The sequence below is a fragment of the Schistocerca americana genome, chromosome 1, assembly GCF_021461395.2.
Source record: "Schistocerca americana isolate TAMUIC-IGC-003095 chromosome 1, iqSchAmer2.1, whole genome shotgun sequence".
In the NCBI taxonomy this organism is placed as follows: Eukaryota; Metazoa; Arthropoda; class Insecta; order Orthoptera; family Acrididae; genus Schistocerca; species Schistocerca americana.
The window spans coordinates 770,677,430-770,700,810 of record NC_060119.1 but is presented as its reverse complement, the minus strand read 5'-3'; the positions used below and the strand labels follow the sequence as shown (position 1 = coordinate 770,700,810).

The following is a 23,381-nucleotide window of genomic DNA, read 5'->3' as shown; positions in this document are numbered from 1 at the left end:
CTCTGTCAATACATATCGACAAAACAAATATCGCACTAGACTAATCTGGGGCCATTCTAAAGAATGGGGACATAAAATTCCGCCGGACGGTATGGCCGAGCCGTTCTAGGCGCTACAGTCTGGCACCGCGCGACCGCAACGGTCGCAGGTTCGAATCCTGCCTCGGGCATGGATGTGTGTGATGTCCTTAGGTTAGTTAGGTTTAAGTGGTTCTACGTTCTAGGGGACTGATGACCTCAGAAATTAAGTCCCATAGTGCTCAGAGCCATTTGAACCATCAAATTCCGCTTTAAAAGTTATCTTGTTTCCAAAGGGGAAAAAAACCGATGCTTTCTGTCATCACTGAGCGTCACAATAAATACGTCTTATCAGTGGAATGACATTTTCACTCTGCAGCGGAATGTACGCTGTATGAAACTTCCTGGCAGATTAAAACTGTGTGCCGGACCGAGACTCGAACTCGGGACCTTTGCCTTTCGCGGGCAAGTGCCCTACCAACTGAGCTACCAAAGCACGACTCACGCCCCGTCCTCACAGCTTTACTTCCGCCAGTCCCGAGTTCGAGTCTCGGTCCGCGACACAGTTTTAATCTGCCAGGAAGTTTCACGTCTTATCACTGTTTGTTTGGACTCACTTCCAGTTACACAACGAGAAACCAAAATTGCAAATGTCTGCTGAAACACCCGAACAAATGTGCCTGACGGCGCTCAGGAGAGACAGTCGGTATATACGTTCTGTCACATTTCTTTTAGTCCCCGTTCACCTCTCCTCTTGCCTTACCAGCAGACCACGAACACCACTTATTTCGCTGAAGGGGCTAATCGCCGCGTGTGTGTGCCGACGTTGTAGAGCTCGGACTCGTTCCTCGTTAGTAACGGGCCCGCGCGGAGCCAACTGGCGAGGAGGAGGTGGCTGTGCTGCGCCGGCGGCTGCTTCCTCCCCCCCTCCTTCCCCCCCGCCGGTATCACAGCGCGGTATAAACTGCGGCGCTCCGCCACCCGCCACGGATTCCGAAGCCCCGCTCTGTCCTACAAGCAGCTGCCGGCCACTGGTAAATATGCAACCGCTGTGCGCGCGCCCATGCGTCCAGTTTGCTACTTGTTCGAGCCTTACTCGCTGTTTCAAGAACTCCGTCAGAGAAGGGTTATCCGTAACATAACAAGCTACACACCCACGCAGTCGTGGGCCCAGCACCGCACTATGTCCTGGGAGAGATAATTAACTATAGGCAGTTTTGAACTGAAAATAATTACAGTCCTTGTAATTTTGTGCGCATCACTCTGCGGTAACTGTAAAGCAATGGAAATGATAGATCATTGTCATAAAATTGCATGTGTTTTTGAACAGTTAAGGAATGCATTCGGACCAACTCTGTATCATTAAACAACATTTTACGTTTTACAAATTGGCACAAGAGTATTATTTATCTGTCTGTTGTGTATTATTACGAACTTGCGCCACAGGAACATTTGCTTTACATTGTTGACAAAGCTCGCCTAAAAGTCGTGTGCTGATGTACCTGTACCGTCACATCAAACAACGGAGGCTGCTACACGAAACTATCGGGCAATCAGAAAACTCCGAAATTATGGTTCGTTTGTATTAAGTCAGTGATAGTCTAGCTCATTTAGTGCTACTTTTCAATCTTCTTTTAGTTCCTTTCACTAATTTTAGTTTCAGCCATTACGTACCCTCAAGGTATGTTTTTCTACATAGTTACAACGCTTCTGGTAACGTTTACTTTCGTGATTTAGTGTTTAAACAATTCATATAGGCCAGTGTGCCCATTCTCGCCTACTACATGGCGTTTAGGTTTCCAGCTTCCACAGCTAAGCACATCGTAGCTTTCCCCACAAGTGTATCGTGAATATTGTACCAACCAGATGTCTACACGGTAAATTTTTAATTCGTCGCATTTTACTCATTAACGAGAGCTGTTACAATATACAATCAATCTCAGACATTCAGTACAATTCAGCATCAGCAACGGCAGTTAACAGTCTACATCTACATCCATACTCCGCAAGCCACCTGACGGTGTGTGGCGGAGGGCACCCTGAGTACCTCTATCGGTTCTCCCTTCTGTCAGTCTCGTATTGTTCGTGGAAAGAAGGATTGTCGGTATGCTTCTGTGTGGGCTCTAATCTCTCTGATTTTATCCTCATGGTCTCTTCGTGAGATATACGTAGGAGGGAGCAATATACTGCTTGACTCTTCGGTTAAGGTATGATCTCGAAACTTTAACAAAAGCCCGTACCGAGCTACTGAGCGTCTCTCCTGCAGAGTCTTCCACTGGAGTTTATCTATCATCTCCGTAACGCTTTCGCGATTACTAAATGATCCTGTAACGAAACGCGCTGCTCTCCGTTGGATCTTCTCTATCTCTTCTATCAACCCTGTCTGGTACGGATCCCACACTACTGAGCAGTATTCAAGCAGTGGGCGAACAAGCGTACTGTAACCTACTTCCTTTGTTTTCGGATTGCATTTCCTTAGGATTCTTCCAATGAATCTCAGTCTGGCATCTGCTTTACCGACGATCAACTTTATATGATCATTCCATTTTAAATCACTCCTAATACGTATTCCCAGATAATTTATGGAATTAACTGCTTCCAGTTGCTGAACTGCTATTTTGTAGCTAAATGATAAGGGATGTATCTTTCTATGTGTTCGCAGCACATTACACTTGTCTACATTGAGATTCAATTGCCATTCCCTGCACCATGCGCCAATTCGCTGCAGATCCAACTGCATTTCAGTACAATTTTCCATTGTTACAACCTCTCGATACACCACAGCATCATCTGCAAAAAGCCTCAGTGAACTTCCGATGTCATCCACAAGGTCATTTATGTATATTGTGAATAGCAACGGTCCTATGACACTCCCCTGCGGCACACCTGAAATCACTCTTCCTTCGGAAGACTTCTCTCCATTGAGAATGACATACTGCGTTCTGTTATCTAGGAACTCCTCAACCCAATCACAAAATTGGTCTGATAGTCTAAATGCTCTTACTTTGTTCACTAAACGACTGTGGGGAACTGTATCGAACGCCTTGCGGAAGTCAAGAAACACGGCATCTACCTCTGAACCCGTGTCTATGGCCCTCTGAGTCTCGTGGACGAATAGCGCGAGCTGGGTTTCACACGACCGTCTTTTTCGAAACCCATGCTGATTCCTACAGAGTAGATTTCTAGTCTCCAGAAAAGTCATTATACTCGAACATAATACGTATTCCAAAATTCTACAACTGATCGATGTTAGAGATATAGGTCTATAGTTCTCCACATCTGTTCGACGTCCCTTCTTGAAAACGGGGATGACCTGTGGCCTTTTCCAATCCTTTGGAACGCTACGCTCTTCTAGAGACCTACGGTACAACACTGCAAGAAGGGGGGCACGTTCCTTCTCGTACTCTGTGTAAAATCGAACTGGTATCCCATCAGGTCCAGCGGCCTTCCCTCTTTTGAGAGATTTTAATTGTTTCTCTATCCCTCTGTCGTCTATTTCGATATCTACCACCGAGCGAGGTGGCGCAGTGGTTAGCACACTGAACTCGCATTCGGGAGGACGACGGTTCAATCCCGTCTCCGGCCATCCTGATTTAGGTTTTCCGTGATTTCCCTAAATCGTTTCAGGCAAATGCCGGGATGGTTCCTCTGAAAGGGCGCGGCCGATTTCTTTCCCAATCCTTCCCTAACCCGAGCTTGCGCTCCGTCTCTAATGACCTCGTTGTCGACGGGACGTTAAACACTAACCACCACCACCACCACCGCCGCCGATATCTACCATTTTGTCATCTGTGCGACAATCTAGAGAAGGAACTACAGTGCGGTCTTCCTCTGTGAAACAGCTTTGGAAAAAGACATTTAGTATTTCGGCCTTTAGTCTGTCATCCTCTGTTTCAGTACCATTTTGGTCACAGAGTGTCTGAACATTTTGTTTTGATCCACCTACCGCTTTGACACAAGACCAAAATTTCTTAGGATTTTCTGCCAAGTCAGTACATAGAACTTTAATTTCGAATTCATTGAACGCCTCTCGCATAGCCCTCCTCACACTACATTTCGCTTCGCGTAATTTTTGTTTGTCTGCAAGGCTTTGGCTATGTTTATGTTTGCTGTGAAGTTCCCTTTGCTTCCGCAGCAGTTTCCTAACTCGGTTGTTGTACCACGGTGGCTCTTTTCCATTTCTTACGATCTTGCTTGGCACATACTCATCTAAAGCATATTGTACGATGGTTTTGAACTTTGTCCACTGATCCTCAACACTATCTGTACTTGATACAAAACTTTTGTGTTGAGCCGTCAGGCACTCTGTAATCCGCTTTTTGTCACTTTTGCTAAACAGAAAAATCTTCCTACCTTTCTTAATATTTCTATTTACGGCTGAAATTATCGATGCAGTAACCGCTTTATGATCGCTGATTCCCTGTTCTGCATTAACTGTTTCAAATAGTTCGGGTCTGTTTGTCACCAGAAGGTCTAATATGTCATCGCCACGAGTCGGTTCTCTGTTTAATTGCTCAAGGTAGTTTTCAGATAAAGCACTTTAAAAAAATTTCACTGGATTCTTTGTCCCTGCCACCCGTTATGAACGTTTGAGTCTCCGAGTCTATATCTGGCAAATTAAAATCTCCACCCAGAACTATAACATGGTGGGGAAATCTACTCGAAATATTTTCCAAATTATCCTTCAGGTGCTCAGCCACAACAGCTGCTGAGCCCGGGTGCCTATAGAGACATCCAATTACCATGTCTGAGCCTGCTTTAACCGTGACCTTCACCCAAATCATTTCACATTTCGGATCTCCGTCAATTTCCTTCGATACTATTGCACTTCTTATCGCTATAAACACGCCTCCCCCTTCACTTGGCTCAAATGGCTCTGAGCACTATGGGACTTAACATCTATGGTCACCAGTCCCCTAGAACTTAGAACTACTTAAACCTAACTAACCTAAGGACAGTACACAACACCCAGCCATCACGAGGCAGAGAAAATCCCTGACCCCGCCGGGAATCGAACCCGGGAACCCGGGCGTGGGAAGCGAGAACGCTACCGCACGACCACGAGATGCGGGCCCCCCTTCACTGTCCAGCCTGTCTCTGCGGTATACATTCCAATCTGAGTTTAGGATTTCATTACTGTTTACGTCTGGTTTCAGCCAACTTTCTGTCCGTAGTACTATATGGGCGTTGTGACCGTTTATTAATGAGAGCAGTTCTGGGACCTTTCTATAGACGCTCCTGCAGTTTACTATTAGCACATTAATATTGTTATTCCCTGTTGCATTTTGCCTACTCCTACCTTGCCGCGTCTCAGGAGGCGTCTTGTCGGGCCTAGGGAGGGAATTCTCTAACCTAAAAAACCCCCATGTGTACTCCACACGTACTCCGCTACCCTTGTAGCCGCTTCCGGCGTGTAGTGCAAGCCTGACCTATTCAGAGGGACCCTACATTTCTCCACCCGATAGCGGTAATTCGTGTGATGACAAAAACTAGGAACGGTACTAATTTCACCCTTCGCATTTAGTGAAAATAAGAGTAATAGCACGCTGATCTGTAGGACAATGTCAGTGTGTGCACTGACTGAGGAGGTAGTGGTTATTTGACGTTCTATGGAAAATAAAGTAATGTGCTGAAAACGGAACGTATTACATTAAGCCGCCCCTAAATTCCTGGCACATTTTATAAAATATTTGGAGCAATCAGAATTTTCTAAATTTCCTCACTCATTTAATCTGTCTCTGCAAGAGCACAAACCATCACTATTTCTTTACTGGACATGCTAATGTTTATAGGAAACAAAATTCCAGTAGCTTATTTACTACGCTGAGCTTCTTCATGTGGACACCGATAAATATCTATCTTTAACGATACAATATTTTAGCTCTAGAACACGAAAGGGGGAGGGGACGTTACTTTGTTATTATACCATCCTAAATCTTACTACTCCATATTTTACGCAAAGAAAGTCATAATTTATAATATTAAAAAAGAAAACACTTCCTAATGCTCTGAAAAAATATATTTATTTCGTCACGAACCTGCTTTCGGCTTCTCAGACCTTTGGGTGACAACTGAATATCGCAAACGCTGATAAACATGATGCGCGCCTTACACAGATATTATTTGTACAGAAGATACAAAAATGACAAAGTGTTTACATAGGAAAACATTAAAATAATTACATTAACTAAAAAAGGGGTAAACAATTTTTATGTGAAGATACATTTAACAAATAATGAGAAATAAGATGATTTTGACAAAGAGGAATTTGAGAAATGATTTTGATCATTTAATACTAGACTGTCGTTCTGTGTCATACGTTCGTTGATTTCCAGTATTTCCCGAAGGGTCATCTTCCTGCTTTTCTTGACAGAATTTACAACTTCACATTCTACATCATATGAATGGCTTCTTGGTAAATTTTTTGAATCATTTTATCTAGTTTTTATTGGAAAGTCAGTGGTTACTTTAAAATATTTCATATAATAAAAGATGATCAGCAAAGGTCGAATCTTTCTTCCTTAATCACCAGTTTTTGTTATGTTAACGTAGCCATATTGTTACAGCTCTGACTGCCTGACCAATATATGCTTTTTCACACTGCTTGCGAGTGATTTTATGTTACCATTACGTGCCAACGGTTGCTTGTCCTCACTATTGAATAAGAATTTTATATGTTATTGACATTATAAAATGCAGGTCTTTAGCTGAGACACTTGAAATTCTTTGCAAGATTATCTGAAATGTTGGCAATGTATGGAATTTAGCACCAGACTTCGAAACTACTGAGTGATTTCTTCTGGCCAGGGTACAAAACTGGTGTAATTTCATTCATTTTCCTTGTTTTGACACTTGAAGTAATACTGTTTTACACACATTTGTGTAGCATCGATTATGTCATGCAATTCTACAAAATTTACTTTGGATTTGTGCAAAAGATCTGTTAATACGTATGAGTAGCGTCGATTATGTCATGTCATTCTAAAGGATTTAGTTTGGATCTAAGCAAAAGTCCTATTAATATGTGTTCCTTTTTAATATTGTTAACATGTTCTGCCCAGCATCGACGGAAAATTCAATTAATGTCATAATTTATAGTTTTTTCACTAGTTAATTACAGTTGCAAGATGTCCAATGCTCCACAAAATAAGTAAAAAACGCCCTGTGCAACTTAGCATTTGAATTCTTACGTATGGTAATAGCACAGCTGTAACAGTCTTTACTAAAGTCTTCGCTTATTTATTTATTTAATCGTGCCAAAAGTGTTGCACACAAAACAGACAAAAAGAGAAAAAAGTACTAAATATATAAAATTAATGAATACAGAGGAAATATAGATACAATGTGATGGAATTAGCCATATAATAATAGTTGTATATAAACAGATTACAAACACTAAATGTAATCAGACCAAAAATTGGCGACCTCAACAGCATTACGCCTGGCCCGCAGTAGGTCCTCCAGCGTACTGGAAGCTGGGCACAGAGGACAGCTGTACAAGTGCTTGGTGATGTTTACGGCTCCACATTCGTATAAACTTGATGGGTCCCCTAGATATTTCCATTTGGCCATTTTATCCGTTGTCTACCTACCCAGTTCCGAGTCAGTAGATGGACTTCAACATTTTACATCGCAGATTCTCACCTGGGGCAGGGCCTCCGAAGGTTGGATCCATGATGCAATATCTGCGTTTCTGGTTGTCCACAGATTTTGTGGCGGAAAGTTCTTCCTAGATTTCAGCCTGCTTTGGGGACGTTGGTGTCCACGCTACGGGTAAGCACCGTTCAGTTCCACTTTGCGTCTCTCTGCGTTCGCAGCAGCTTTTCGTCTTATATCTGGAGGCGCTATACCCGCCAGGCTGTAGAGTCTGTGGGCAGGCGTTGCCCACAGGCATCCTAATGTTATTCTACACGTCTCGTTTAGGGCAACATCGACATGCCTCGCACGAACAGAATTGTACCAAACAGGGTGGGCGTATTCAGCGGCAGAGTAACGTAATGCAGGTGCCCATATTCTGAGTACTGTCGGTTGGGCACTTTCTGCTGATGTTGTGGGAGGATACTTTTTTGTTTTGTGTGTAGGCATTCCTTCCTAAAAGTCAGCACACAGTCCAGTGTGACTCCCGGATGATTATGACAGCGCTCCAGCTCCATGCCATTCCATACGACTTTTAATTTTCAGTTGGCGTCTTCGTTTCAAAAATGAAAAATGAAAAGGTAGTTTGGTGGTATGAGGCGAGAATGTGAAGTCCATTTGTTAGACGCCTCTCTACTGTTTCGAAATCTTTGACTTGAGATATTAGCGCCAGTTCGTCAGCATAGATTAAGCTTTTTGTGTTAAGAGGTTATGGCTGATCGTTGCTACAGATGTTAAACAAGGTAGGTGCTTGGACGCTACCTTGGAGTAGACCGCTGTTTTGTATTCTCCATCTATTTTCCTTGCCGTCTAGCTCAACACAGAATCTACGGTTCTGAAGGAGAGGTCCTATGAAGCTAGTAAAGTAGTAATCTCTCGTTATTTGATGCCATTTGTGTAACATGTTATTGTGCTACACAGTATCATAAGTTGAGGAAAAATCCATAAAAACTGGTCCTGTTACCCAACCCCGCTCAAAACTATCCTCGATATTCATTGTCGGATTGAGGATTCGTGCTGTACAATTTTTATTGGGTCTGAATGCAGTTTGGTTTGGGATCAGTTGTGGCTCGGTGACGGGGTTGAGACGACTGAGCAACATTCTTTCGAGGATTTTATAAAGATGACACAAAAGAGATTTAGGGCGAAAATTCTTAGCATCGCAAGCTGGCTTGCCGGGTTTCAGTGCAGCGATGATCCTTGTCCTTCTCCAGATTTTAGGAATCTGCTGTCGTGTTACGCAGATATTATAGAACTGTACTAGCCATCCCACAATCGCAGGCCAAAAATGCTGCATCTGCTCCACCAATAAATCCGCCTTGCCGGATTTATACTTTTTAATAGCAGCTTTCAGTTCTTCCTACGTAAACTTAGCGGACAGCATGTTATGCCACAGTTGTTGTTTCCCTCGCCTCTGCACTGACATCATCTATATTGCTAAGCGGCTAAAACGGTGAACAAAGCAACAAAATTTAATTTTCATTATTTCGTATTACTATTGAATGATGTTTTATTCTACTCATTAACAGGCATAAGCTTATGTTAAAGACTGAACATAACACGTCAAGTTTAAAATTAGAATCTGTGTATATGTATTGAGGCAGCTGAACTTACGGCTCACAAGTGATCCAGAACAGGTTCAGCCAGCATTTGAAGATGAGAGCAATTAGCGATGTAAAACAAACGTTTATCATTTACTGCATATTTGGTGGTCATGTAGTAAAACTTCAGGATCAGTCATGACGATTTAATTTATTACTTCTTTACTACGAACTCATTTGCAACACATTTTTCAGTCAGTATCGGCTTATAACACTGAATATACCTGCAAAATTATAATCAGATGATGAATATACCCCCAAATTATAATCAGAAATTATAACTTCGTAAATAATGAGATGCGTCAAAAACTAACTTTTCTGAAAATCGAGCGCGAATAACTCACGCTACACTCATTTTGAGTTTTTCATTAGTCTACGGGTGAATAATCCAAAACTCATAAAACCAACTTAATTAGGCCTTTGTGTCTTCAATCATAATGATTTTACATGCTTAAAGTCAAACATGTAGCACATTAATCCTTTGTAATAGGAGAATTTGAAGCTGTTTCGTACATGGGATTCCAGTTGTTTAAATATTTGGGGGTTGGGCGGCTTACTGGTTCTCCACTAATGGGATACTCACGGTCGTCATAATCAAAGTAGAAAGAATTTAACACTGAAATAATATAAACATACGGTAGTATTTCCCTCTACCAAAAAGAACTGCAGTTGTTTTAATACCGCTTCAAGGTACGTAGTTCCAATGTGAGCACTTTATCTCCTAGAGCAAAATTCAGGGGTTGAAAATTGGGTATTTGGCATGTACCTTTCATTTGAACCTGCATGAACTGTAGTAGTATCTGTAAACAGGCTTCTGTTATCACAGGTGGACGTAATTATTTTCTTTAAAAAAATTATGCTCAAAGGATTATTTGAGTAAGTAAGAAAGTAACAGCTTCTTCTGAAGTAACATAATGTATAAAGTTTATTTAACTAGCGTAATCAGAAATAGTATTAAGCAAATGATTATGATTTACAGTTATTAAAACGCGCAGATTAAGATTTTAACAAATGATTCAGTATCAGATGCAGCACATAACAATTGAGACTACGATCATGGAAAGTAATAGGCATTACCGATGTTCTTAAACAAAATGCACGTCCATATATGTTTACCACCTGATATGTAAAAACATATGTTTCAAAATTTTGTTGTTCACAACTATCGAGTATATTAATTGCACATGCGTTTTAATTGCCAATGTAGATAAAGCATAGCACGTCCAGCTGATTTTTGAAAGTTTTCTATTCACTGACAAACTTTGGAGCAACGAGGAAATTTCTCGGAGTGGCACATTAATATGTACGAAATTCTGTTTTTCTTGTGTTATTGTGAGTAACTCAACGAGATCTGCAGAACGGTTTTGTTTATAGCCTACTCTTTTTTAAAGTAGTCAAAGTGCTTGCGCTACGTTCAAGTGGAGAACTGGAATTTAGAGCTGACACTAAATTGTTTGTTTAGGACTGTTTATCTCCATCGGCAATTCATCCAAAGTTGGTGAAAATTTGTAACGAGTCTGGTTCTTCATTTTCAGGATGTAGTAGGTGAACGACTGAGTTCAAAAATGAACATATTTCCCTCGAGTATGATACGTTTGAAGAATGTCCCAGAACTTCTGCTGAGGGTGAAAACATAGAGAAAGTGCACAATATGGCGTCAGAGTATCGGCGGTTAAGGCTGTGTGAGTCAGCTGACGTATTACGTTTTTCGCGGTTAATATTTATTTTACGTATATTTAAAAAGTAAAAGGTCAAAAACTGCCTTCCATTACGATCAATAATCCATTTTCACCAACAATAAATTTTTAAGTTGACTGATAATGAAAATCGGTGGGGAGGGTGGGGGCACATGGACCCGCAAATCAATGTCAACGTTTTCATGTGAACCTAGGACTTTCAAAGTAAAATTTTCGTTTTTAGAGTGGTTTTATCAGGATGGCGGATGGTAAAAAGTGTTACAAATCAGTACCAAACATAGATTTATCCTCGTGACAACGAATAACATGAAATGTCGCTCATAAATTTTCAACGTAAAATCTAAAGACGGTGTTGACTGTAACATATCAATGTTTCTTACATTCTGTTATGTTTTCTGGAGCATATATGTTCCACTAAACATAGAGTATGTACAATCCAGAAGAATTACTGAAGAGTATAGTAATGTTTCAAAACAAAGTCGTTGATATACAGGAAGAGCAAGTTAATTACGTCCGTCGTTCTTTGAACTAAGAAGATGGTAACTTCATCTGGTTTTCGTGAAACGGACGCACTGTGTCAGCTTGCTATAAATACTCGCCAGCCCATTCGATCGCTGATAGCCTTCTAAAGTTAGTTCAAATGGTTCAAATGGCTCTGAGCACTATGGGACTCAACTTCTGAGGTCATCAGTCCCCTAGAACTTAGGACTACTTAAACCTAACTAACCTAAGGACACCACACACACCCACGCCCGAGGCAGGATTCGAACCTGCGACCGTAGCGGTCGCGCGGTTCCAAACTGTAGCGCCTAGAACCGCTCGGCCACCCCGGCCGGCTCTAAAGTTAGTACACCCATCCCTTGGTCTATAGTACCTTTCTCCAAGTTTCGAAAGTTTGTCGCTAGCTGGTAGGGCTAGACATATAAGGGATATAGTTGTGCCAAAACTAAGTATTACTTTAGAAGGACACCACGTGTCCTGTCAATCGCGAAAAGATCTTAACAGTGAGAACGCTTTGAATTATTTTAAAAATAATCCAGCTGATGTTGTGGGCCTGTTTGTTGTTGTCAGCTTCCCTTTAAACCAAAGAATGAGTCGTATGTCTGCGGCTGGGTGACTGGGTGGAGTAGGTTTAACCACCTGACTGGGAAGGCTTTACTTCCTCCGCGCGCCATGGCACCTTTCTTCACGGAGTGTGAGTGTTATGTCGTTAAGTGTATGTGTTGAGTGTAAGTGACTGTAATAGGTGTGTCTAAAGTGTGTTGTCGTGGGTGTGATGTGTAATGAAGAGACAAGAGAGAGGATAAAATACAGCGCCGACACCTTAACTACTCCTTCCGAACAGCAGCAAGGGGTTCCAGGTATAATAACCGCATCCCAAGGAAGGGTCTGCATCAATGGTACCACGTGCTTTCACCTCATGAGGAACTGGGGACAGGTTTAGAATTTAATCCATCTCATTGTCTGGTGATCGTGAACTTCGTGTCACCGCCAGTATTCGAAACGGCTACCTCCGAGTAGAGTGCCGCAGCACGTGCGTGCGTTAACGACCTTGGCTACGGGGACAGGTTTCTCGCTAAAAAGAAAACAGCGACCAAATCGATGAGCGGTAGCCGACGACCTTGCACGAAAAAAAGGCTGTGGTCGATGACCTCCGAGATACAAAAGGATTTATCCTTATTGATAACCTAACATAGATTCATAGAGTAACTGGTGAATGTTTTGCAAGCCTTGGGGAGCAGCTGGTTGAAGCAAATGTGTCACTAGAAAGGTAGACTGCAAAAGAAAAAGCGAAAAGTTTCTTCAGAACGGTGTTCCTGCCACTAAGCTTCAAAGTACATTGACTTTAAGGGAACTACGTGGGTTTTTTTATATGCTCTAGGCAGAGTGGGCTGTTTGCGTAAATAGCGCTCGTAGATTCAGAGAATTTTCCGCTAAATACCAGGAAAGCTAGTAATGGGGCAGAAGGAGTCCACTTTGGAATATTTGGGAGCGGGCCTCCAGTTACGCCATTTGACTTATAAGTAACGGAAACCTCCTGAATAGTCATAACAGGCCGATGTGAATTACTTTTAATTTAAATATGAGACTTAAATGCATTTTGTTTGTTTCTTTGAAACCTCAGAAGTCCAGTGCGAGATTGAAGTACTTCCACGTTGTGTACGCGCGTAAAAGAAAAAAGCACGAACTTTTAATTTTATTCGCGGTATACCGTCAACATAGGAAGTGAGTAGATAGAGAGCAGCGTCTGAGAAGCGTGTGACATACGGGGGTTGGACTAAAATGTGTAAAACCGTGCGAAAAGCATGCTTCAACATAAATTCAGATGCTATGGAAGTCTGAGTAGCATCTGTATTTGCCCACGAACTGCCAGTCGTGGCCAGAACAGTTTTGTGTGTAGTTGTGAGCGCATTACGTCGGAACTCAGAGCATTCGAACGTGGGCAGATTGTCGGTGCTCGTGTGGTGGGTCCCGAAGTGTCTGGTGTTTCAAAAGGTACCAGATCGAAGATTTATACAGCATACACGTAAAACACGAAAACATCGTCTACTAAATCACAATTTGGAAGAAACTGTGTGCTGAGTGATCGTGCGTGATATGCGGTCATTAAAGAGTACTGGGACGAAAAATAAGAGGACGACAGCTGCAAAAGTCATTGCAGAGCTGCACGGCGCACTCGTAAACTCTGTCAGCACCAAAACAGCGCGAAGAGAGCCGCAAAAGCAGGGAATTCCTGGGCGATCTCTAATTGCAGAACCACTTATCAGCGATACGAATGCCCATAACAAGAAAACGTAGTGCCGAAGCCACAAAAATGCACTGTGGACCAATGGGAGATCGTCATTTGGTCGAATGAGTCTTGTTACTCACTGTTTCCAATTTATGGCCGAAATTATGTTCCATGGCGGGTGTCGAGTGAATATTTAGGTAGCCATATCGTGGTATACCATTGGCTCTATGGTTGCTCTGTGAGGTCACTTTACTGCCAAAGATTATGTGAACATTTTGGCTAATGAGGTCCATCCCACTGTACAATGTTTGTTCCCCAATGGTGGCGCTGTCTTCCAAAACGACAGGTCTCCTGTTCACACAGCTTGCATCGTCGAGCTCTGGTTTTGTGAGCACCAGAGTCAACTGTCGTGTTTTCCCTGGCCACCAGTCACCAGATCTCAATATTGTTGAGCCTCTGCAGTCTACTTTCGAGAGAAGAATGCAAAATCGTCATCCATCCCCACCATCGTTACCTGAACATGCCACTGTTTTGCAGGAAGAACGGCATAATGTTTCCGTGACAACCATGGAGGGCCTGTATACAGGGTGGTCCATTCATCGTGACCGGACCAAATATGTCACGAAATAAGCGTCAAACGGAAAAAACTACAAAGACGAAACTAGTCTAGCTTGAAGGGAGAAACCAGATGGTGTTATGGTTGACCCGCTAGATGGCGCTGCCTTATGTAAAACGGATATCAACTGCGTTTTTTAAAATAGGAACCCTCATTTTTTATTACATATTCGTGTAGTAAGTAAAGAAATATGAATGTTTCAGTTGGACCACTTTTTTCGCTTTGTGATTGATGGCGCTGTAATAGTCACAAACATATGGCTCACAATTTTAGACAAATAGTTGGTAACAGGTAGGTTTTTAAATTAAAATACAGAACGTAGGTGCGTTTAAACATTTTATTTCGGTTGTTCCAATGTGATACATGTACCATTGTGAACTTATCATTTCTAAGAAGGCATGCTGTTACAGCGTGATTACTTGTAAATACCACATTAATGCAATAAATGCTCAAAATGATGTCCGTCAACCTCAATGCATTTGGCAATACGTGTAATGACATTCCTCTCCACAGCGAGTAGTTCGACTTCCGTAATGTTCGCACATGTATTGAAAATGCGCTGACGCATGTTGTCAGGCGTTGTCGGTGGACCACGATAGCAAATATCCTTCAACGTTCCCCACAGAAAGAAATCCGGGGACATCAGATCCGGTGAACGTGCGGGCCACGGAATGGTGCTTCGACGACCAACCCACCTGTCACGAAATATGCTATTTAACACCTCTTCAACCGCACGCAAGCTATGTGCCGGACATCCATCATGTTGGAAGTACATCGCCATTCTGTCGTGCAGTGAAACATCTTGTAGCAACATCGGTAGAACATTACGTAGGGAATCAGCATACATTGCACCATTTAGATTGCCATCGATAAAATGGGGGCCAATTATCCTTCCTCCCATAATGCCGCACCGTACATTAACCCGCCAAGGTTGCTGATGTTCCACTTGTCGCAACCATCGTGGATTTTCCGTTACCCAATAGTGCATATCATGCCGGTTTACGTTACCGCTGTTGGTGAATGACGCTTCGTCGCTAAATAGAACGCGTGCAAAAAATCTGTCGTCGTCCCGTAATTTCTCTTGTGCCCAGTGGCAGAACTGGACACGACGTTCAAAGTTGTTGCCATGCAATTCCTGGTGCATATAAATATGGTACGGGTGCAATCGATGTTGATGTAGCATTCTCAACGCTGACGTTTTTGAGATTCCCGATTCTCGCGCAATTTGTCTGCTAGTGATGTACGGATTAGCCGCGACAGCAGCTAAAACACCTACTTGGGCATCATCATTTGTTGCAGGTCGTGGTTGACGTTTCACATGTGGCTGAACACTTCCTGTTTTGTTAAATAACGTAAGTATCCGGCGAACGGTTCGGACACTTGGATGATGTCGTCCAGGATACCGAGCAGCATACGTAGCACACACCCGTTGGGGATTTTGATCACAATAGCCATACATCAACACGATATCGACCTTTTCCGCAATTGGTAAAGGGTCCATTCTAACACGGGTAATGTATCACGAAGCAAATACCGTCCGTACTGGCGGAATGCTACGTGATACCACGTACTTATACGTTTGTGACTATTACAGAGCCATCTATCACAAAGCGAAAAATGTGGTCCAACTAAAACATTCATATTTCTTTACGTACTACAAGAATATGTACTAAAATTGGGGTTCCTATTTTTAAAAAACGCAGTTGATATCCATTTGACCTGTGGCAACGCCATCTAGCAGGCCAACTATAGCGCCATCTGGTTTCCCCCCTGAAGCTAGACGAGTTTCGTTCTTCGTAGTTTATTCGTTTGATGCTTATTTCGTGAGACATTTGGCCCGGTCACTATCAATGGACCACCCTGTATATCCATTACTAGACGACTGTAAGCGGTTTTGAATGCCCACGGTTTTCGACGCCGTGTTAGGCGTGGTAACGTGTTTCTACTGTTTCTATATTTTTGTCCACCTCCTGCAGTGCGTATCACAGTGGCTGCCTCTCTCGACTAGGAGCCCAGTTCTCCAGCCTGTACAGCCCGCATCACTGGGTCGCTACGCGCAGCTGTAGGCGTGGGCCCCGGAGGCGCCAGCTCATTGGGGCAAGGCTGCGCCTGCGTCAGGCGGCCATTAAGTACGGTGTTGTGCCTGCCGGCCAAGGACACAGCTGCTGCAACTCATTCGACGTCTGCTCTGCTAGAAGCACCACTCGCCTTTCGCGATCACGATTATAAACTTTCCGCAAACCTTTTATCTCTGCCTGTCGGCACCATTGGGACTTGTTCGACGGTACGAAAACTTGTTTCAAAAACGCTACCAAGAAAAATTGAATCATTGCCGAACTGGTATTTAATTGTGACGTATTTCCTATATACATCATTGCAATCTGTCCAGCGTTTCTTCAGCTAGTGAACTGCGTTCCTGCAACTTGATTCTGAAAAGGCTGTAAAATATCTTCTGGGTTGAATTTCCTCATATTGTGAAATCAGAAGGAGCGATCTTTTTTACTTGGTAAAAACTTTTTAAAGCCAAGATCGCATAAATATTTCTTTATTTACAATCAACCGGTTTCGACAAGTTTGCTGTCATCTTCACTTCTTCAAAAATTTTTGCCATAAAATATGTTCAATTTCAGTTGGACCTTACGCCAAGTTGTCACGTAGATAAAATGTACAACATTACATAAAGGTTTGTCGTAAATAAAACATTTAAAATCAAAAAGGACCTTGTGCACATGGCCATGTCTATATATGTAGCGCTCAACATTGTTACATCAAAAAAACACAATACACAATAAATGTTTAGAACATGTCCACATACTTTGCGTTTTATTGTGTACTTTGTTATTCATGCTACAGTAGTCATCTGTTGACCGCTACATACACACATCAAAAAACGTTTTGCATCACCTCGGTTCCGAGAGTTCCGAAACGTGTACAGAAAACTGGAATAGAGATCAACATAAAAATCATTTCCGCCCTTTTTATTGCCCGTGAAAACCTCACATAGCACGTTGTACCAACATACAGCGAGACCTTCAGAGGTGGTGGTCCAGATTGCTGTACACACCGGTACCTCTAATTCCCAGTAACACGTTCTCTTGCATTGATGCATGCCTGTATTCATCGTGGCATACTATCCACAAGTTCGTCAAGGCACTGTTGGTCCAGATCGTCCCACTCCTCAACGGTGATTCGGCGTAGATCCCTCAGAGTGGTTGGTGGGTCACGTTGCCCATAAAAAGCCCTTTTCAATCTATCCCAGGCATGTCCGATAGGGTTCATGTCTGGAAAACATGCTGGCCACTCTAGTCGAGCGATGTCGGTATGCTGAAGGAAGTCATTCACAAGATGTGCACGATGGGGGCGCGAATTGCCGTCCATGAAGACGAATGCCTCGCCAATATGCTGCCAATGTGGTTGCACTATAGTCGGAGGATGGCACTTACGTATCGTATCATACAGCCGTTATAGCGCCTTCCATGACCACCAGCGGCGTACGTCGGCTCCATATACAGGCACCCCAAAACAGCAGGAAACCTCCACCTTGCTGGACTCGCTGGACAGTGTGCCTAAGGCGTTCAGCCTGACCAGGTTGCTTCCAAACATTTCTCCGACGATTGTCTCGTTTGAAGGCATATGCGATACTCATCGGTGAAGTGAACTTGATGCCAATCCTGAGCGGTCCATTCGGCATGTTGTTGGGCCCATCTGTACAGTGCTGCATGGCGTTGCGGTAGCAAAGATGTACCTCGCCACGGACGTCGGGAGTGAAGTTGCGCGTCATGCAGCCTATTGCGCACTGTCTGAGTCGTAACACAATGTCCTGTGGCTGCACGAAAGGCATTATTCAATATGGTAGCGTTGCTGTCAAGAGCTCCCCCGAGCCAAAATCCGTAGGTAGCGGTCATCCACTGCAGACCAGCACTTGGGCGGCCTGAGCGAGGCATGTCATCGATAGTTCCTGTCTCTCTGTATCTCCTCCATGTCTGAACAGCATCTCTTTGGTTCACTTCCCTTTTTGAGAACCTTTCCTGGCACAAACTAACAATGCGGACGCGATCTAATCGCGGTATTGACCGTCTAGGCATGATTGAACTACAGACAATACAAGCCGTGTACGTCCTTCCTGGTAGAATGACTGGAACTGATCGGCTGTCGGACCCCCTCCGTCTAATAGATTTACTTCTTTAGTCGGGTTTAGTGACATCTCTGAACAGTCAAAGGGACTATGTCTATGATACAACCGAGCGAGGTGGCGCAGTGGTTAGACACTGGACTCGCATTCGGGAGGACGACGGTTCAATCCCGCGCCCGGCCATCCTGATTTAGGTTTTCCGTGATTTCCCTAAATCCCTCCAGGCAAATACCGGGATGGTTCCTCTGAAAGGGCACGGCCGACTTCCCTCCCCATCCTTCCCTAATCCGATGAGACCGATGACCACGCTGTCTGGTCTCCTTCCCCAAAACAACCAACCAACCATCTATGATACAATATCCACAGTCGACGTCTATCTTCAGGAGTTCTGGAAACCGAGGTGAGGCAAAACTTTTTTTGATGTGTGTATTTATGAAATACTCTAAATCTGAAAGCTGAATCCCAAAAGTTATAAAGGTCTGTATAGGCACTTCTGCTGATTATCCCTGAGAATTCTACAAATGTCCTGTTGATGGAACCAACTTCATATTTGGCCTCTGAGATTGCAGTCGTTCCACTGCTGTTCTTGACTGAAGGAAACGCCACCGCGCTCTCAGCCTTGAGCGATGGTCAGAACAGAAATTCCAGCTTCGCTTTCACGTGATGCCTGCCGTATGAAACTGTGGAATTACAGATATCTGGAAGATTCTGGGGAGCCACAAAGTCTCCAAGACTGGTTATCACATTCAGACGAACTGTATGGTCTGCAGCAACGGGCAGGAAAAAATATCCACATTGGAAGATTTGTAATCTCTAAATGATTAGGTCGTTTAGATGGTCGTGCATTTGATATTAAAGGTGTAGTTTAGGTGTATTTCTTGTGTTTTACGTTCTCAATCTGCTTTTGAGACTTGGGAACATAAAAAAATAAATTCTTGTGACGAAGGACACACACACACACACACACACACACACACACACACACACACACACACACTTCTCTTAACTATTCGTCTACTGTACGTAGAAAACAACATTGTACAATATGTTCATATCCTTCCGCATATGGCCGAGCGGTTCTAGGCGCTACAGTCTGGAACCGCGCGACCGCTACGGTCGCAGGTTCGAATCCTGCCTCGGGCATTGATGTGTGTGATGTCCTTAGGTTAGTTAGGTTTAATTAGTTCTAAGTTCTAGGCGACTGATGACCTCAGAAGTTAAGTCGCATAGCGCTCAGAGCCAGCCTTCCGCATATAGTGTTTTCTCAAGTGCAATAAGGGCACCACATCCTAACCACGAGGAACACCGCCATACCCTAACATCACCTCGTCCATATTTCATTGTTGGCACAACGCTTGATGGCAGGTATCTTTTTCCAGGCATTCGCCATACCCAAACCCTCCCATCAGATTGTGAATGTGATTTATCACTCCAAATCACCCATTTCCTGTTGTCCACTGTGCAATGTTGCCGCTCTTTACACCACCTTAAGCGTCGCTTAGCACTGAGTACAGAAGTATGTGGCTTATGAGGAGCTACTGGCCATTGTACCCCATCTTGTTGTCTCCCTACGGAGAGTCCTTATGCTAGGTGGATTATTGGTAACAGTAGGAACTCAAGAGTGATTCCTTCCGCTGATTTCGTGCGAATTTTACAGTCGCATTCCGCAGTGCTCGACGGTCCCTCTCCTTCAATACATGAAGTTTCGATTGTCTTGGTTTATCTGTGGTTGTTCCTTCGCAATTCCATTTCGCAATAACATCATCAAGAGTCGAATTTTTTTGTGGTAAGATCCTATGGGACCAAACTGCTCCGGTCATCGTTCCCTAAGCTTACACTCTACTTAATCTAACTTAAACTAACTTACATTAAGGACAACACACACACACCCATGCCCGAGGGAGGACTCAAACCTCCAACGGTGGAACCCGCGCGAACCGTGACGAGGCCCCTAGACCGCGCCGCTACTCCGCGTGGCTCAAGAATCGACTCGGGCAGGTTTGGAAAGTTTGAAATGTCCATGTTGGATTTGTTACTCAAGTGACATCCAATGACTAGTCCACAGCCTAAGTCACTAAGCACTCCTGACCGACACATTCTGCTATTACTGTTTCTCTATTGACGACACAGTACACACCACGTCATTTTATAGAGGTGCGCCCGCTTCTCGTGACATCTAGCTGTTAGTCCCGCACTAGTTGTGAATCCTGCACTAGTTGTGAATACTCCGTTACATAGAGTTGACTTGTGATCTTATATTGTGGTTTGTTGCTAACAGTTCTTGTACTTTCGTCTTCATTTTATCACCGTGTCGGTATCTGAGAGCGCTAGTGTGACAAACCATGTTTAATTAACAATCGGATCTAAATTAACGGAATTTCGCCTTATAGTATGCCGATTTCTGCATCAGACATAAGACCCATCGTTGGTAAAAGCTTTAAACGATCCAATAGATATCTTCACAAACTGAACTTATGTGGTGATTCTTATCAATCGGTTAGGAACTAAATCCTCCGGGCAATACTTGTAAAACATTTAAATTCCCGAAATATGTGTGTAAAAATACACTTTTAAAAGGTCACGCACATCGCGAACTCATACTGAAACGAATTTGTGGCACATGAAGAAATGCTTCGCAAGACTTCGCTTCGCACATACTTCGCACTTACCGTTAGAAGTAAGTGGCTGGACAAATTGTGGATACATTAGTACTGATTTCTGCGTTACCAAGGTAAAATAGGTGTGGTTTCTATTGGTTTACAGTGCCGTACTGGTGCTCTCAGGTTCGGTTTGGCTGAAAAATTACTTAGTTTTTTAAATCCCAGTTCCTAAGCGTAGGAAGAGAAACAACCATCTTTACAGATAAAAAATCGTCGTAAAACGATGCCTTTTACATGAAACTTGACGGACCAACTTTTCTCGTGCCACTGCCTGACGATATTATCACTGCTTGTCTATATAATCTTTCCTAAAACCGGACCCGTGATGTAAATGTTGAAATTATAAAATAGAAGTCCGAAGTAATCATTGTAAAATTTGGATTACGTGAATGAAAGCTATTACAGAAGATTACACTACTGGCCATTAAAATTGCTACACCAAGAAGAAATGCAGATGATAAAACGGGTATTCATTGGACAAATATATTATACTAGAACTGACATGTGATTACATTTTCACTCAATTTGGGTGCATAGATCCTGGGAAATCAGTACCCAGAACAACCACCTCTGGCCGTAATAACGGCCTTGATACGCCTGGGCAGTGCGTCAAACAGAGCTTGGGTGGCGTGTACAGGTACAGCTGCCCATGCAGCTTCAACACGATACCACAGTTCATCAAGAGTAGTGACTGGTGTATTGTGACGAGCCATTTGCTCGGCCACCATTGACCAGACGTTTTCAGATGGTGACAGATCTTGAGAATGTGCTGGCCAGGGCAGCAGTCGAACATTTTCTGTATCCAGAAAGGCCCATACAGGACGTGCAACATGCGGTCGTGCATTATCCTACTGAAATGTAGGGTTTCGCAGGGAGCTAATGAAGGGTAGAGCCACGGGTCGTAACACATCTGAAATGTAACGTCCACTGTTCAAATTGCCGTCAATGTGAACAAGAGGTGACCGAGACGTGTAACCAATGGCACCCCATACCATCACACCGGGTGATACCCTGTATGGCGATGACGAATACACGCTTCCTATGTGAGTTCACCGCGATGTCACCAAACACGGATACGACCATCATGATGCTGTAAACAGAACCTGGATTCATCCGAAAAAATGACGTTTTGCCATTCGTGCACCCAGGTTCGTCGTTGAGCACACCATCGCAGGCGCTCCTGTCTGTAAAGCAGCGTCAAGGGTAACCGTAGCCATGGTCTCCGAGCTGAAAGTCCATGCTGCTGCAAACGTCGTCGAACTGTTCATGCAGATGGTTGTTGTCTTGCAAACGTCCTCATCTGTTGACTCAAGGATCGAGACGTGGCTGCACGATCCGTTACAGCCATGCGGATAAGATGCCTGTCATCTCGAGTGCTAGTGATGGTTCAAATGGCTCTGAGCACTATGGGACTTAACTGCTGATGCCGTCAGTCCCCAAGAACGTAGAACTACTTAAACCTAATTAACCTAAGGACATCACACACATCCATGCCCGAGGCAGGATTCGAACCTGCGACCGTAGCAGTCGCGCGGTTCTAGACTGTAGCGCCTAGAAACGCTCGGCCACCACTGCTAGCGATTCGAGGCCGTTGGGATCCAGCACGGGTTCCGTGTTACCCTCTTGAACCCACTGATTCCATATTCTGCTAACAGTCATGGGATCTCGACCAACGCTAGCAGCAACGTCGCGATACGATAAACCGCAATCGCGACAGGCTACAATCCGACCTTTATCAAAGTCGGAAACGTGATGGTACGCATTTCTCCTCCTCACACGAGGCATCACAACAACGTTTCACCAGGCAACGCCGGTCAACTGCTATTTGTGTATGAGAAATCGGTTGGAAACTTTCCTCATGTCAGCACGTTGTAGGTGTCGCCACTGGCGCCAACCTTGTGTGAGTGCTCTTGAAAGCTAATCATTTGCATATCACAGCATATTCTTCCTGTCGGTTAAATTTCGCGTCTGTAGTACGTCATCTTCGTGGTGTAGCAATTTTAATGGCCAGTAGTGTATGTGTAATCTGCACCATGGGAACCATGGGAAACAAGATTGCCGTTGTCGAAAAAAGAAACTGATCTGTCAGCTTTTTTTTCCCCTTGCTGTCCGGATCAGGAGACTCTGGTCAGCTCAGGTTATGCGAAACTCCCTTTTAACTACCAAGAAGCAGGAAACGGCGGTGAGCGTGTTTCCTTTAGCGCTTTATTTCTGGAGGTGAATGACGACCCATCCTATCATTTCTGTCGCTACACTGTCAGCCTTTACTGTCGTAGGCATTTGCTGTGCCAG

At 43.7% G+C, this 23,381-nt stretch overlaps 1 protein-coding gene across 1 annotated transcript in view; it reads left to right on the top strand.

Moving 5' to 3' along the window:
* Positions 1 to 967: 967 nt before the first annotated feature.
* The window catches only part of LOC124545487 (waprin-Thr1), a 179,703-nt gene continuing 157,289 nt past the window's right edge, over positions 968 to 23,381 (top strand). Inside the window, exon 1 of the mRNA XM_047124431.1 lies at positions 968 to 1,051. The gene's annotated coding sequence lies outside the window, so the exon portion shown is untranslated. The remainder of the gene's footprint in view (positions 1,052 to 23,381) is intronic.